The sequence below is a fragment of the Coturnix japonica genome, chromosome 1, assembly GCF_054131305.1.
Source record: "Coturnix japonica strain WE chromosome 1, WE-NBRP24, whole genome shotgun sequence".
NCBI lineage: Eukaryota > Metazoa > Chordata > Aves > Galliformes > Phasianidae > Coturnix > Coturnix japonica.
In genome coordinates, this window is record NC_140663.1 from 124,235,826 (window position 1) to 124,249,484 (window position 13,659).

Genomic DNA, 13,659 nt, shown 5'->3' on the forward strand with positions numbered 1-13,659 from the left:
AAACCATTCTGGACTAGTTCTTGAACAAATTCCAATTTAAATTGAAAACAGTTATACAAGAGCAAATTCATTTTTTATTTTTTTTATTTTTTAGATCAGGTGAACTTTATGGAAAAACATGAAGATAGAATGCAGAAAGTATATATATTATTTCCATTAGGTACTAAAAAAAAAAGTCTCACTGTGTTTGAGAGCTCATTGTCAGGTTCCAGTCAGCACTGGATTTAGCCTTGTGAAAGCAGGAATTAGAATGGAAACCTGACTGACCCTAACTGCAGCTATTATGGTTCAAACCACCACAAGTTCCTCCTGATAAGAATGATGTTCTGTTCAAATATCAAAACAGACATATGGTTGTCATCCAGAATTTAATATTTCTAATAATTCATTTGCTAGAATACTTTGAATTCAACGAATCAGTCTTGTGAGTATAGCATAAGTACAGCATCACAAATGAGAATGCCAAATTTAAACTGTTTAGTCTGGGAATTTATTGCTGGCTCTGAAATGGTTGTTGGCAGAAGATGTCCATACAGGGAGTTTGTTCAGCTACTTCGTTTCCAGCCTATGTCATTAAGCAGTAGTTTGAGAACGCTTACTATTTCAAAGCAGTAGACAACCAAAAAAGAAAGAAAAACAACCTGCCCCACCCCCTGTTTAATTCTGTGTCTCTACCTTAGAATTTTGGCTTAAATATTAAGCTGATTTGCAATCTTAAATTGGGAATTTTGTACATTAATTGAAAAAGTATATCATTAATATAAGCTATAGGGGTTCTTAATTTTATACTCATCCTAACAATCATTTTGCAGATGCTGAATTGCAGTGTTTTTATTGGGATTTTTAACATCCTCAGCTACATAAAGCATGTCGAGTGAGCAGTTGTTAGCACAGGGCTATGGGCATCGTGTTTATGAAAGAGATTTGCTTTAGCAATCGGTTTACTTCTAGCAGAGAACATGCAGGTTTAGGGTGTATATTGTGCTTTTACTAGTTAATAGAAAGAGTAGTGATGAAGGTTTCAAAGGGGTTTAAAAACAAAGACCAAGCTAAACTTTGCCCTCGACCTGCAGCACACCACAGGAAGGTGTTGGGCACATCCAGAAGCTACCTGGATCCAAGAGTTTCCCTATGGATGAAAGGTATGAGAGCTTCTGTTTCCAGCTAACACTCCAGCACAACATCTCCAAATATATAAGGCACATCAGTAGTAACTGAAATCTGGAAAACATGTGTCTGCATTTGCTCTTCCAGATGAAGACAGGGACTTTGGATAGAGAAAAATTAACAATAGCAAATAAGCTTCTCATTGTACTACATGAGGTCAGAGATTCCTAGAACTACTTACCAGCAAACACATGCCATGCAGATCATTTAGCCCAGTCTTTTTTCTTTCCTTCATAGATGGTATCGGGATTGAATTTATTAAACTTAGACTATTGCTGATAGATTGATATAAGTCTTGCCTTGAATTCCTGCAGAGGAGGTGATTTGGGAAAACTATTTGATAGTTTGCTCCATGACCTAATCATTTCTTCATTTGTAGTTTTTTTTCTAATAGTAACCATATTATCTATGTTGCAGAAAAAAAATCCATTCCTTCTTGTTTTGCTCTCATTGAATAATGAGAAAAATTAGTTTTGTCCTCTTTGCAACGCTGCTTTATACAGTTATAGAGAACTATTTTAATTCCCTTTTGATTTCTGTTTTCTGGACTGAACATATCCCTGTCTCTTAAGCTTTCCTTCTCGGTTTTACTTTCAATATCTTTTATTTTCTTCTATTTTTTTTATTTTTATTTTTAAATATTCTTTAGTCTTTCTAATTTGTCTGTATCTTCTGAATAATGATGTAGCACTAACTAAAGGCACTATAGCCTCTGACTATTCTTTAACATTGCCTTTTTTATTTGCTCAGTATATCGTCCATTATCACTACTATCCCCTTCTCTGGAGTCTTCTGGTCTAACTTGTGATATCTATGACTTCAGTCATAATATTCTTAAGCTGTTCCATCATCTGCTTCAAGTTTTCATACAGACACATATGCTTCCAATCTTCATACTTATTTGTATGTGGCTTTGCCATATCTGGATCTTTGTCCTATTGCCAGTAACCTGAACTTAGCTATTTGGGCAAGTTTTCTATATGTCCTGGTTTTATTGAACAGTCGATTTTCCTCAGAGTACCTGGTATGATGCTGTGCTTTTGCTTTAGGGGTGAAACAATGTTGATAACACACCCATGTTTTAGTTGATGCAGAGCAGCACTGTACAGAACCAATGAATTTTCAGCTTATTGTGCTGCCCTGCCAGCAAGAGGGGCTATGGCAGGCACCAGAAGATGGGAGAGGACAGAACCAGGACAGCTGACCTAAAGTGGCCAAAGGGATAATCCATACCATATGACATTATGTGAAAAAACTATAAATCTCAAGAGATTTTGCTGGGGGGGGGGGTAAGGGGGGAAGATGCTGCTTGGAGAGTGGCAGGGCATTGTTTGGTGGGTGGTGAGCAATTACACTGTGCATCAGTTGTTCTGTAAATATATCATCAAAGAAACACTGAATGGCCTGAGTTGCAGAGGACCACAATGATCATCTGGTTTCAGCCCCCTGCTATGTGCAGTGTCACCAACCACCAAAACAGACTGTGAAGAGCCACATCCAGCCTGGCCTTGAATGCCTCCAGGGATGGGGCATCGTATCTATATATATGTAGTTATATGTACATATAAATATGTGTAGTTATATGTATATAACTATCATAACTATTATTTTTATCTTCCTTCCCTTCTTTTTTCCTTTTTTTTTTTTAATCTCAAACCACCAGTTCTACTTTGTGGGGATTCTTTTGTTGTTTTTTCTTGTTTTTTCTTGTTTTTTTTTTTTCCTATTCTCTTCCCAGTCCTACCTGGGGGGAAGTGAGCAATCAGCTGTGTGGTGCTGAGCTGCCTGCTGGGATAAACTGTGACACTATATCATCTTCAGGATAGACCTCTTCCTCCAACTGAATGCTCCCATTAGCTATACCAGAGCCTCATCAGATGTTCCACTCCACATCATTTGAACTATTATTACTGTGCATGTAGGGAACAATAAATTGTTATTTCCCTGGGATAGGAATATTTCTTTCTATGCAGGTAATCGTTTATCTATGAAGATTGCAAGACTAGACTAGAACTGTCCAAAACAAATTTTCTTATTTGTATGAACTTACAGTATTTTGATGTGGTATTTCCTTCCACCTTAATTATAAAATAAAATATTCTGCAATTTCCTACAAGCTGGAATATCAAAACTCAAACATGTGATGTTCCATAATTGGGATATGCATCCATCCACAGCCACATGGAAGCAAATACAGTGACTACCAAATCCCAGCCTAGTGCTGCTTCTTTTTCAGATTCCGACTGGCATAAAAGCCCTGATGTACCAGAGCTGCCTCAGTATTATTATTCTACCTAAACCCAGGTTTAGGGAGATGCACCTCAGGCTTTCAAGGCTTCTTTTTCTTCAGCAGTAAATATAGAGGACATTTACAGGCTCAAGATGTGCAAAAGAAGTATTCATTAAATAGTGGAATCTCACTCCTCAGGGATCTCCGGGAGCTGCTTGGCCATGGGTTGGGGCACCCTGCTGGAGCAGGGTCTGGGCCAGAAGGACCCAGAGGGCCCTGCCTGCCTCAGCCATTCTGTGTGATTTTGTGAAATAAGATCTTAAATACAGCAATATCTATCCATTTTGAGGAAAAGATTCTGGTTCAGTAAACTGATATTTTCTCATCATGCTGTTTTGTTATGAACTCTGTGCATGCAACTAGCAAAGTCTCTTGAAGAAGCTTGTTTCATTAGTGTACAGCTGAATCTTTCCAGTGGTTTCCATGGGATTCTTGCTCTCAGAAATTCATTTTTTTATTCCTTATTTACCTTTTATTTCTGTTACTCTTTTTTTGTGCATTAGAGAATGCTCTTCACTCTTGCAGGACTAACGAAGATTTATAATGTTTATTCATTTCCTTTTTTCTCTTAACACAAACCGGAACAGCTTGTCTTACTCAGATTTCCAGACGTATGCCTACCTCACTTGCTCAAAATACATTCCCAGGAGCAGACAAGGGTGCATTGTGCTGTCAGGCAACCCATGCCAGGGCCTTGCATGCTGTCTGTGGTCAGGCAGCCCAAACATGCCTGGCAGGGTCTAACCACCTACTTACGTATTAACACCACCTAAGAATGCCCGATGTGTTCAGGCCCACAGGATGGTGCAAGTGCTACAGTAGTGTGTTTTCTGAACATACACATTCACTGGGTGCAAAGGCAAATCCAGCCCAGAAGGCAACTGTGGGGAATCCCCAGGAGGAAGATTTAGTCATCCTTTCAGGGGCAAAAGGATGTTTCCAGCATGGACAGTCCCAAGTATTTGGCAGCAAGGAGGTAGGTTCCCCAAAAGATGAGATTTTACAAAATAATAGTAATTTAAAAAGGGTAGGGGTCATTTTACTTGTACATTTTTTAATCATTAAAAATAATTCAATTTAAATTTCTAATCAGGGGAGAAAGGGGATCCTAGTAGGAGAGAGTAGCATTTTAATTTTTCTTTTTTGAAAGGGGAAAAGGAGAAAACAAAACCTCTCCTGCTCTATTCCCTCTCTAGAAAGTGCTGGGCAGCACTGAGTACTACAGTTTTTGCAATAAAATCACAATAATTCCATATGGTAGAATGTCCATGTATACAGAGACTTTGAACAGGCCACATGCTGAGACAGCAACATTGGGGTAGTGTAGCTATACCCTCCAGCACAGCTGTAGCTTATACCAGGAATAAAGGCATTCTGATGGTGTGCTTCTTGCTAATTCAAAAAGTAAAAGAATTTTTATTAATAACAGTGCTTTTATATTAATATAGGTGCTTAAATATTAAGGTTTCTGCAGCACAGTAAATAAACACCCCATCTCAGATTGACATTCTATTACTAGCCATTTTAAATATCAATCTGGACATTATCTTCTCCCCGTCTACACCAGTAGCATTGTCTATATGAATAAAATATTTGTTTGTGAGATTGGTCTGTATTTCAGAGTCAGTTCTTGCAAAGGAAAGTGGGATCTAAACCCAACTTACTGAGTCATGGCAAAGTTCTTGTCAAGGCCAAGGGTAATATAACTTCTAGAATAAATTACCATATGCAACATTTTCTTTTGGACTGGCTACTGCTTTGTAAGAATCATTCAAGTGCTCTTATCTCCTGTTCTGAAAGGCTTCCTTTGAGGTGTTCAAACGTTAGCTCCTTGTTACAGGAAGACTTACTTTCCAAGAATACAAAGATTCAGTCTTTCATCAAACCATACATAGCGGTACATTTACTCTCCCTGAAGAAATTGTTTCTGTTGATATAGTTCAACTACACTGAAGAAAAAGTTCAGTTCTAAGCAGATGGTTGGGATGACTGACTGCAAGCCAGGGCTAAGAAATTACTAAATATTGCTTGTGTTAAGAGAACTGTAATTTCTTTATATATCTCACTTCCAATTCTTTAGCTGTTCTCGTCTTCTTGAAGAAAAATAGGAGGTAGGAACAATTTCAAGATGTTTTCTATCCTTTTACCACGTTTCTACAATCTTCTATTTATTACTAGATTTTTCAAGGGAGCTACAAACAGTTTTGTTCCATGATGTGGGAAATAGTTCCTCAGCAGCAGAACCAAAAGAGGAATTGCTCTTATTTTTTAATCATACAAGTAAAAAACTCACAAAATATAAATGATACTCCTCTTTCTCTATCATTCCTCTGATTGATTTTAGACAGCTGAAGCTCTAACACTTCAGCAGTGTCACTTTCTGTAAGTTTTGTTCCTAGTGTATTAGGGTTGATGAATAAGGCATGGGACATTCCACGATATCCCAGCTGGGGGACTATGCAACTGGACAAAATTATCTCTATTAGTTGTATTTTTTTTAATTTTATTTTTTTAAATTATGATATATCTTATGATAAACCTTCTTGTTATAGTTCAATAGTAGAGGCACTATAGGACATAAATAGAGACATAATAGGACAAAGTAATTCCATGGACATAATGATGTTTTAATTTTCAACAACTGATTCTTTTAGCCAGACTGTCTGTGAGATATCTTGTGATTACTGCCAAGTGGGAATAGACAGTGAATTCTGAATTCTGGAAAACAATGATTTACAACAGAAAACCTGACTTTTGTCTTACTTTCACTCAGAAAAAAAGAGAAAGAAAGAAAGGAAAAAAAACAACCACAACATGCAACATCTTCTGCTCCAGCTAACCAAGGTAGCAATACTGAATGCTAAATTTTGAACATCAAGCTCCTGCAGTGAACTGCTGATAAATGATACACCTTCATTCAGGGAATAAGTCTGAATAATAAATCTAAGGAAATCATAAACTGCTCTTGTACAATTCACAAATGGAAAAAGGAGGTGAGATTTGTCTAACAAATTATTAGTGAATTATGCATCTGGCAGCTGCCTTGAGTCCCTGATCTGTATTTTCTAAAATTTGTATGGGATGTCTCCTCTAAAGATTTTGCAGTATAATTACCGAGATCAGTCATTTCCCAGACGGATCCTCTATGGCAGTATCAGTGTGCTCACATATTCCTGGGTAAGACTGCTTATATTCTCTTCCTTATGCCTCTTCCACGTTACGATTCTAAGAAGATCTGTCACCTGTTCTGGGTGAAAATGTGGCCTTTGTTTTTCCTTCAGCAACTTAAAATGATTAAGAACTAAATCTCCTATCTTCAAATACTTTTGCATATGCTTAAATTTATGCATGAGTCATTTCATTGATTTCAGTCGATCAATCCATAGAAGTACATGTAAGCAAAACGTTTGCAGGTTTGGGCTCTGAAGAGATTTACTTCATAGTGTTATGTGCTTCCTTCTTTATCAGTACATAGATTATTATCAGCTAGCAATCTCTGAAACATGCATTACCAACCAAAGGAACTACAAATTTTCTGTACTAAAAGGGACAGAATTTACTTGCATTTATATAATTATACAAGGAAGTATATGATATCAGAAAACAAACAAACAAACAAACAAAACCAGCATGGTTATAATCTCCTTTTGATTATGAAAGGTACATTAAGCCATAACCACAAAGAAAACTGGGCAATTTCAAGAGGTATTTTGTAATGAACATGGTTCTGAGCATTATGAAAAAATGTTGTACTTTTTTTTCCCACCATTTGTGGAAGTAACTGTGACACTAGGATGAGTGCAAATGCAGATTGCTGCGGCACATTTCACTTCTGTAACCGGTGAATTAGCTGTAATACAGACAGCACTGGAGTGCAGCAGTCAGCTGAAGGAGCTGGCTTTTTGGAAAGCAGAGAGTGAGGGAATATCTAAATGGGTTAGCTGTTAAGAACAAGAAGCTTTTCATTTAAGAAATATTAAAAGTTGAGTTCCTGGATTTTATTCCTGACATACACCCAATTAATATATTTTCCAAAACCGAGACGGTGTACTTGCAGGATTATTTAATATTAATGGAGGCATTAAAGGGATAATCTTAGTACCTTTAAGATGCGCTTTTTTTTTTTTTTTTTTTTGTACGTTTGTTTCAAAAGCACAGAAGCTGCTTCTGACCTAATTGACAAAAAGTGATATTTTTCAAGAAACAGTGAAAAATCCTTCTTTTCAAGGCAAATTTGGGGGCTGGAGAGGGAAAGGTAATATATGCTAGGGGAATGTGTCACGATTTAAGTTGGAAATAAAATACACTTTAATATTGCTCATACTGCCATTCAGAACTTGAATTTCTTCATCTGAATGCATACAACTGATTAAAAATATGTTACAAGTTTCTTTTCCCTGCTTGCTTTTCCAAATTTCTGGAAAAGTAAATTCGTCAAAATTATCTTAGAATTGCTCTTTAGAAAGTTTCACTCATAAAAAAACTCTGGAAAAATTATTAATTAAATAATTTCAGTAATTAAAATACAATTTTATCCCAAATTTTTTTGAAAAGTTTATTTTTCTTCCAGCTGTAAATCTGCATCTTCTATCTTAGAATGTTACATATATTCATATGTTAATTACAAGACAAATTACTAAGAAAGGATTGAGCTTCGTCAAAAGAGAAAAAAACTATCAATCACCTATAACTCAATTATTTAATTTGCTGATTTTTTTTCAGTAAAGCAAAAAAAATCCACTGCACCCTCTAATAGGTTGACCTTTCCTCTGTGGTCTAAATCTCTCTTTCTCCTCTTTCTTCTTTTTATTAACTGCATGAACACCGTTTGCTATGCTAGAGGAACACCTTACATAATGACATATAACCCAGGACTCAGTTTAATATTCATGAGTTTGTCAGCTTTATTAAAGAAATTCAAGTAGCTAGTGAACACTGGATTGCATTCCTCTACCATATATCTTTTATCTGGCTTTTAAAGTTAAGCATTACTAATGCAGTTTTAATTTCTCCTTCTTTGGAATTCAACTCCTTGACGGACATGTAATACATGCTCTAGATTCTCCAGCAAGCATACCTACATTAACAACCACAACTATTTATAGTTGCAACCAAGGTCCTAAAGATATGCAAGTTTCCAGTCCCAGCAGGTTAACTTTGAAGTCACTGAAAGAAAGAATCCAAAAAGTTAGAAAATTCTCCCCTCGAGTCAAAATCAAGAGGTCTGCTTTCCACCACGTATTTTTTTAAGTGCTCCCTGGGTAAGACTGATCCTAGATTTCAAAAACCATAAGGAAAAAAAAAAAAAAAGGATCCCCTTATTGGTATTGTTCTTTTTGTTCGTTTTTGTTTTGCTGGATGAATCTTGAAAATTTCCAATTTTAACTCTATCTAAAGCAAATGATCAGTTTAGGAATAAAATTAAAAATTAAAAATAAAATCACTACATGAAAGGAAACAACATTCAAGTGTTATTAACTAAATGAGGGAATGAATGTCAATGTTAATGTGTAGGTACATAAAAAGAACCTTATTTTGCAGATGTATGACAGGGCTCCCTGAAGAACACAAGTTTTTCTATATTAATTCCATGGTAGTTGAAAGCTACATAATCAAAAACACCTTTTAAGCTTGGCAGAAATATAACACTGGCTGTTTAAAATAAAAGGTCTGCATGGAAAGTTCAGTTTTGTTTTGTTATTTCTTTTTTATTCCCCTAGGGTCGTTGTGGTAGAGGAAATATTTTTATCTGGGCCTCAGGAAACAGTGGTCTGGCTAGTCACTGCAGTAGTGTGGATGGTTACATGAGCAGTATTTACTCAGGGGCAAAGCATGCCATCATTTACTTCTGCCCCAAAACACCCGTACTGCAGGAACAAATCAATGTCAATGGTCACTTAGAAATATCAAGTGAGGAAAGACTGTGAACACTACTACCTTGACACAGTCTTTCTATCAGAACTGAGATTAATTTGAAATGGACAAGTAAGATATTGGTGTGAATAAGCAGAACTCTATCAAGTTGTATTTCAAGGAGAAACTCAACAGGAGACATACCTCTTTTTTTTTTTTTTTTTTTTTTTTTTTTTGGAAAAATCAGCTGAAACTCCAAAGGACGACAAATTTCTTGATGGAGTACCGATTTCAGTCTTCATTAAATTTGTAGGTGAATATTTGTCATATCAACAATGCGGCAACCTGAACCCAGAAGAAATCTGGCAGGTTTAGTTTTACCCGTTTTTCACTCCTCTCTTCCGGACTCTGTAAGTGTTTCTCACATGCCTCTTCTAATATACGGTACTCCATTTCCTGCTCCAGACCACAGAGTTGATGCATGTAAATCTGTGGACCTATCTGGGTTCTTCTGCTGTACTTTTGCTCACTCCAAACATTTTACAAACTGGTTACCTTTTCCTTGGTTTCCACAGAAAGTACAGGAATTAAAATGCTGTCAAGTTTAGAGTGCACAGATTCCTACAGGATCTTCCATACATAAAATTCATTTTGTGTATCATGTAGAAGTTTAATCAGCACTCTCTATGTCATAGCTAATCATTCAGATACACTCAGTCAAGTGTCTTCCCTTGCTTTCCCTCTACACTTATTGGTAGAATTCTTTTGGGAAACTACCAATGTAGGCTATTATATTTTAGCTTTTCTTTAAATATGTATTCAGCTTCTGAGATACCTTTGATTATGTTACATTCCTGTACAGCTCAGTTTTTTGATACTCTCCCAGAAACACCTAGCTTCGAAGACCGATCAACATTTCCACTTACATGTTCTATAAAATGCTTTGTTAGTGCCGATCTTCTATTTTTAATTCTAGATGTATCATTGTAATAATTTTCTACTGACTTTGCTAGATAGACTCTTAGCTAAGTGCTATGTATTCTGAACTATTAAGAGAAGCTCAGAGGAAAACTGTAGCGATTTTCTTTCTAATACAACCCTAAGAGTACAGCTGACTCCAGGCTTAAGTTTTACAACTGGTCAATACATAAAATTAGTCATTTCATACAAAATCACTTAAAATACATAGTGCATAGAGAAAAGATTATGAAATAGAGTATATTCAGGTCTATGGCTTGATTTGCCAAACCATGATATTCCCACTAAAAACAAACCTAGTATTTGGCAGCTTGCCTTGTTTTCATCATGTGATGTCTAGCTGATATTACTGGCAGCAGAACTTCCACTGTAGTTGTGATGGGTTATCAGCAACTTGGGTAACAGCAAGTCTGAAAACCAGAAACTTTCTAAAATCTACTTTGACTTAGACCTCATTTTCCCCCTCTTCAAATGTTTCAGACAAAACAACTTAATAGTATTCAACAATGAATCCAGGGAGTTAATCTTATTTTGTATACATGAAAAAAAAAAAATTCTGGCAGTCTTTCCTTTGAAATGTTGCATTTTTTCTGTGCCTGAGAGCAAAGGCTTGAAATTTTAAAAGGATACATAGCGTTTATATAAATCCAAACCCACCCTGACTTGAACAAGTGAAAAGCTTTTGGGAAAGCATTTTCAGCTTAGATTTCATGTAATTACACAATCTCGTGCGTGAAAAGGGTCTTCAAGTGGTCTGTAGTTCAACCCTCTGCTCAAAGCAAAAAATCAGAATGCAGTTTACTCGTGACTTTGTCTTACCAGGTATTTAAAACCTCCAAAGGTGAATTCCACAGCCTCTTTAGGCATCTTACTCCAGTGCTTAATTTTATTCATACTAAGAAAAAGTTTTCCCCATACCTAGTCAGAACCCCATTCTGGTTTAATGCATTGTGTTGTGTCCTCTTGAGCTTAGCTTTGCCTTCTCAACAGATTAATCATCAGTGTTGAAAGCAGTCTTTGAGGTCCCCCCACAGCCACATGTACAGTTCAAATAGACCCAGCTGCTGCAGACTTTTTTTAGAGTGTGCTCTAGCCCTTGGATGATATTGAAAATCTTTCACTGCTTTTCATAGAATCATCGAATCATTTGAGTTGGAGTTGATCCCTTAAAGGTCATCTAGTCCCACTCCCCTGCAATGCACCGGGACACCTACAGCTGGATCAGGTTGCTCAGAGTCCTGTCCAGCCCAGTTTTGAATGTCTCAAGGGATGGGGCTTCCACAACCTCTCCTGGCAATCTGTTTCAGTGTTTCATCACCCTTACCATAAAAAAAACATTTTTCCTTGTATCCAATCTAAATCTCCCCTCTTTAGTTTGAAACCATTTCCTCTTGTCCTATAGCAACAGACTCTGCTAAAGAGTCTAGACTTTTCTTTCTTATAGCCCCCCTTCATTTACTGAAATGCCACTATCAGGTCTCCCCAGAGCATTGTCTTCTCCAGGCTGAACAGCCCCAGCTCTCTCAGTCTATCCTCTTAGGTCAGGTGTTCCATCCCGTGAATCATTTTTGTGGTCCTCCTCTGAGTGTGTTTCAACAGGTCCATGTCTGTCCTGTACTGAGGATTCCACGTCTGAACAGTAACCCAAGTGAGACCTCACCAGTGCAGAGTAGAGGGGCAGGAACACCCACTGGCCATGCTTCTTTTGATGCAGCCCAGAATACACTTGGCTTTCTGGACTGTGAGGGCACATTGCAGGTTTATGTACAGCCAGCAATCCATGAGTACTCCCAAGTCCTTTCCAGCAGGGAGTTCTTCTGCTACAGTTTACTTAAGTATCACTTCCTTTGGTTTCCCAAAACTGAATATGTGTCAGTTCCAAAATTAGTCCCAGAACAGTTTTTGGATGTGGCCAACTAAAGGAGAATAATTGCTTCTCAGTACACCATTAATTAGGGCTTGACAGTGTAGCCCAGGATGGCATTAGCCTTCATGTCTATCAATATTTTTCAGCAAAACTGTTCCCATTAGGTCAGTCCCAAGTCTGTTCCATTAAAGGGAGTTAGCCTGTCTCCAAAATGAGCAATATGGAGAGCAGGGAACTATATTATCTTTTTTTGTACTCAGGACATCTTGCCAGCATGGAGAAGGAAACCACAATATTTGGTGTGGAGAGAACAAAAGAGAGATTGGAACTCAGAGGAAAAATGAAAAGTACTGCCTAGTAGCCTAATAAAATTCTGATTATGATAACTGAACTTTTGGATCTTGTTTTCAGTACAAGCAGACTAAACTCTAGGGATGAAGCTGAAGAAGACTGAGATCAAAAGAACAAGTAGATCAGGCCTTAATATCAGAGCATGGAACAAAGAAGCTTGGAACGGAAAGTGAGGTGGTGATTTAGGAAGCAGGTAGGAAAACTTGCCCTCCTAGGTAGGCAATCAGGTAATGGGCATTGCCAGTAAAAAAAAAAAAAAAAAAAAAAAAGTGTAAAAAGAGATTGGATCTGAGATGATGCAGCTATTCTGAGCAGTGAATCTCATGCTGTATTGATAAAGGATATCACCAGGATGAGCGAAAATGGAACTGGGTTAAGGGCCACTCATGGGAAAGACGTGGAATTGGGATGTCTGTGGCAGCTGGGAAGTTATAGAGCAGAGGGTACAAAACATCAAGGGAAAATGACAAGTGATATCTATAAGAATAAATATGTTTATATGTGTATTTCTGCATTATGTCAATTTAAAATGAGGAGGTTATCCAATGTTTTAGTTTTCTTGGCTGTCATATTTCTTAGTTGAGTATAATATATATAAGTTTACAGTACTTTTTTTTTATTTTTTAATTATACTTTTATCAAACACTGTTGTAAGCAGATGACTTTAAATTCCTGATAAAACTAAGATTAGCCTGTTTCTCTACCTTAGTTTTATTGGCAAATAATGCATGACAAGCAGGGCTATCTGAAGAAAACTCAAAATCTCAAAGACTGTTTGGCCTTTGGTCTTTTCCTTAAATCTGAGGATTTTCATATCAGTGAAACACTGATATTTTGGTTCCCTCCAGCTGGAATTAGGAGTCAGAATCTCTGATTTCTCGAATGGAAATATTTGTATAGACCGTCAAAAAAGTGTACTATTATTTTATGCACAAGTAATGCAACCTCTGTAAGCTGAACAGGATGTTATCTCCAGAAATGGTGTGCACAAACTTTTATCTTCAAAGGTATTTCTGAACTTTCCTAGTCCTTTGTGCTCGAGTTTGACTTGATAAGCTGCCAAGTAGATCTAATTTGCTTGCATTGTCCAAAGCTCTCCTCCATACTGGGAAGTTTGTTTTGCTAGCTTTATATTGGCAAAATTACTATTAAG

General features: G+C 36.9%; 1 long non-coding RNA gene across 5 annotated transcripts in view; it reads left to right on the top strand.

The window, feature by feature from the left end:
- LOC107306672 (uncharacterized) overlaps positions 1 to 13,659 on the top strand; it is a 151,668-nt gene that overhangs the window by 21,570 nt on the left and 116,439 nt on the right. The window contains exon 3 of one of the 5 annotated variants that reach the window (XR_014947766.1): positions 1,074 to 1,142. The exons of the other annotated variants lie outside the window; for them this stretch is intronic. This is a non-coding gene — a long non-coding RNA (uncharacterized LOC107306672). The remainder of the gene's footprint in view (positions 1 to 1,073; positions 1,143 to 13,659) is intronic. 5 annotated transcript variants of the gene reach the window in all.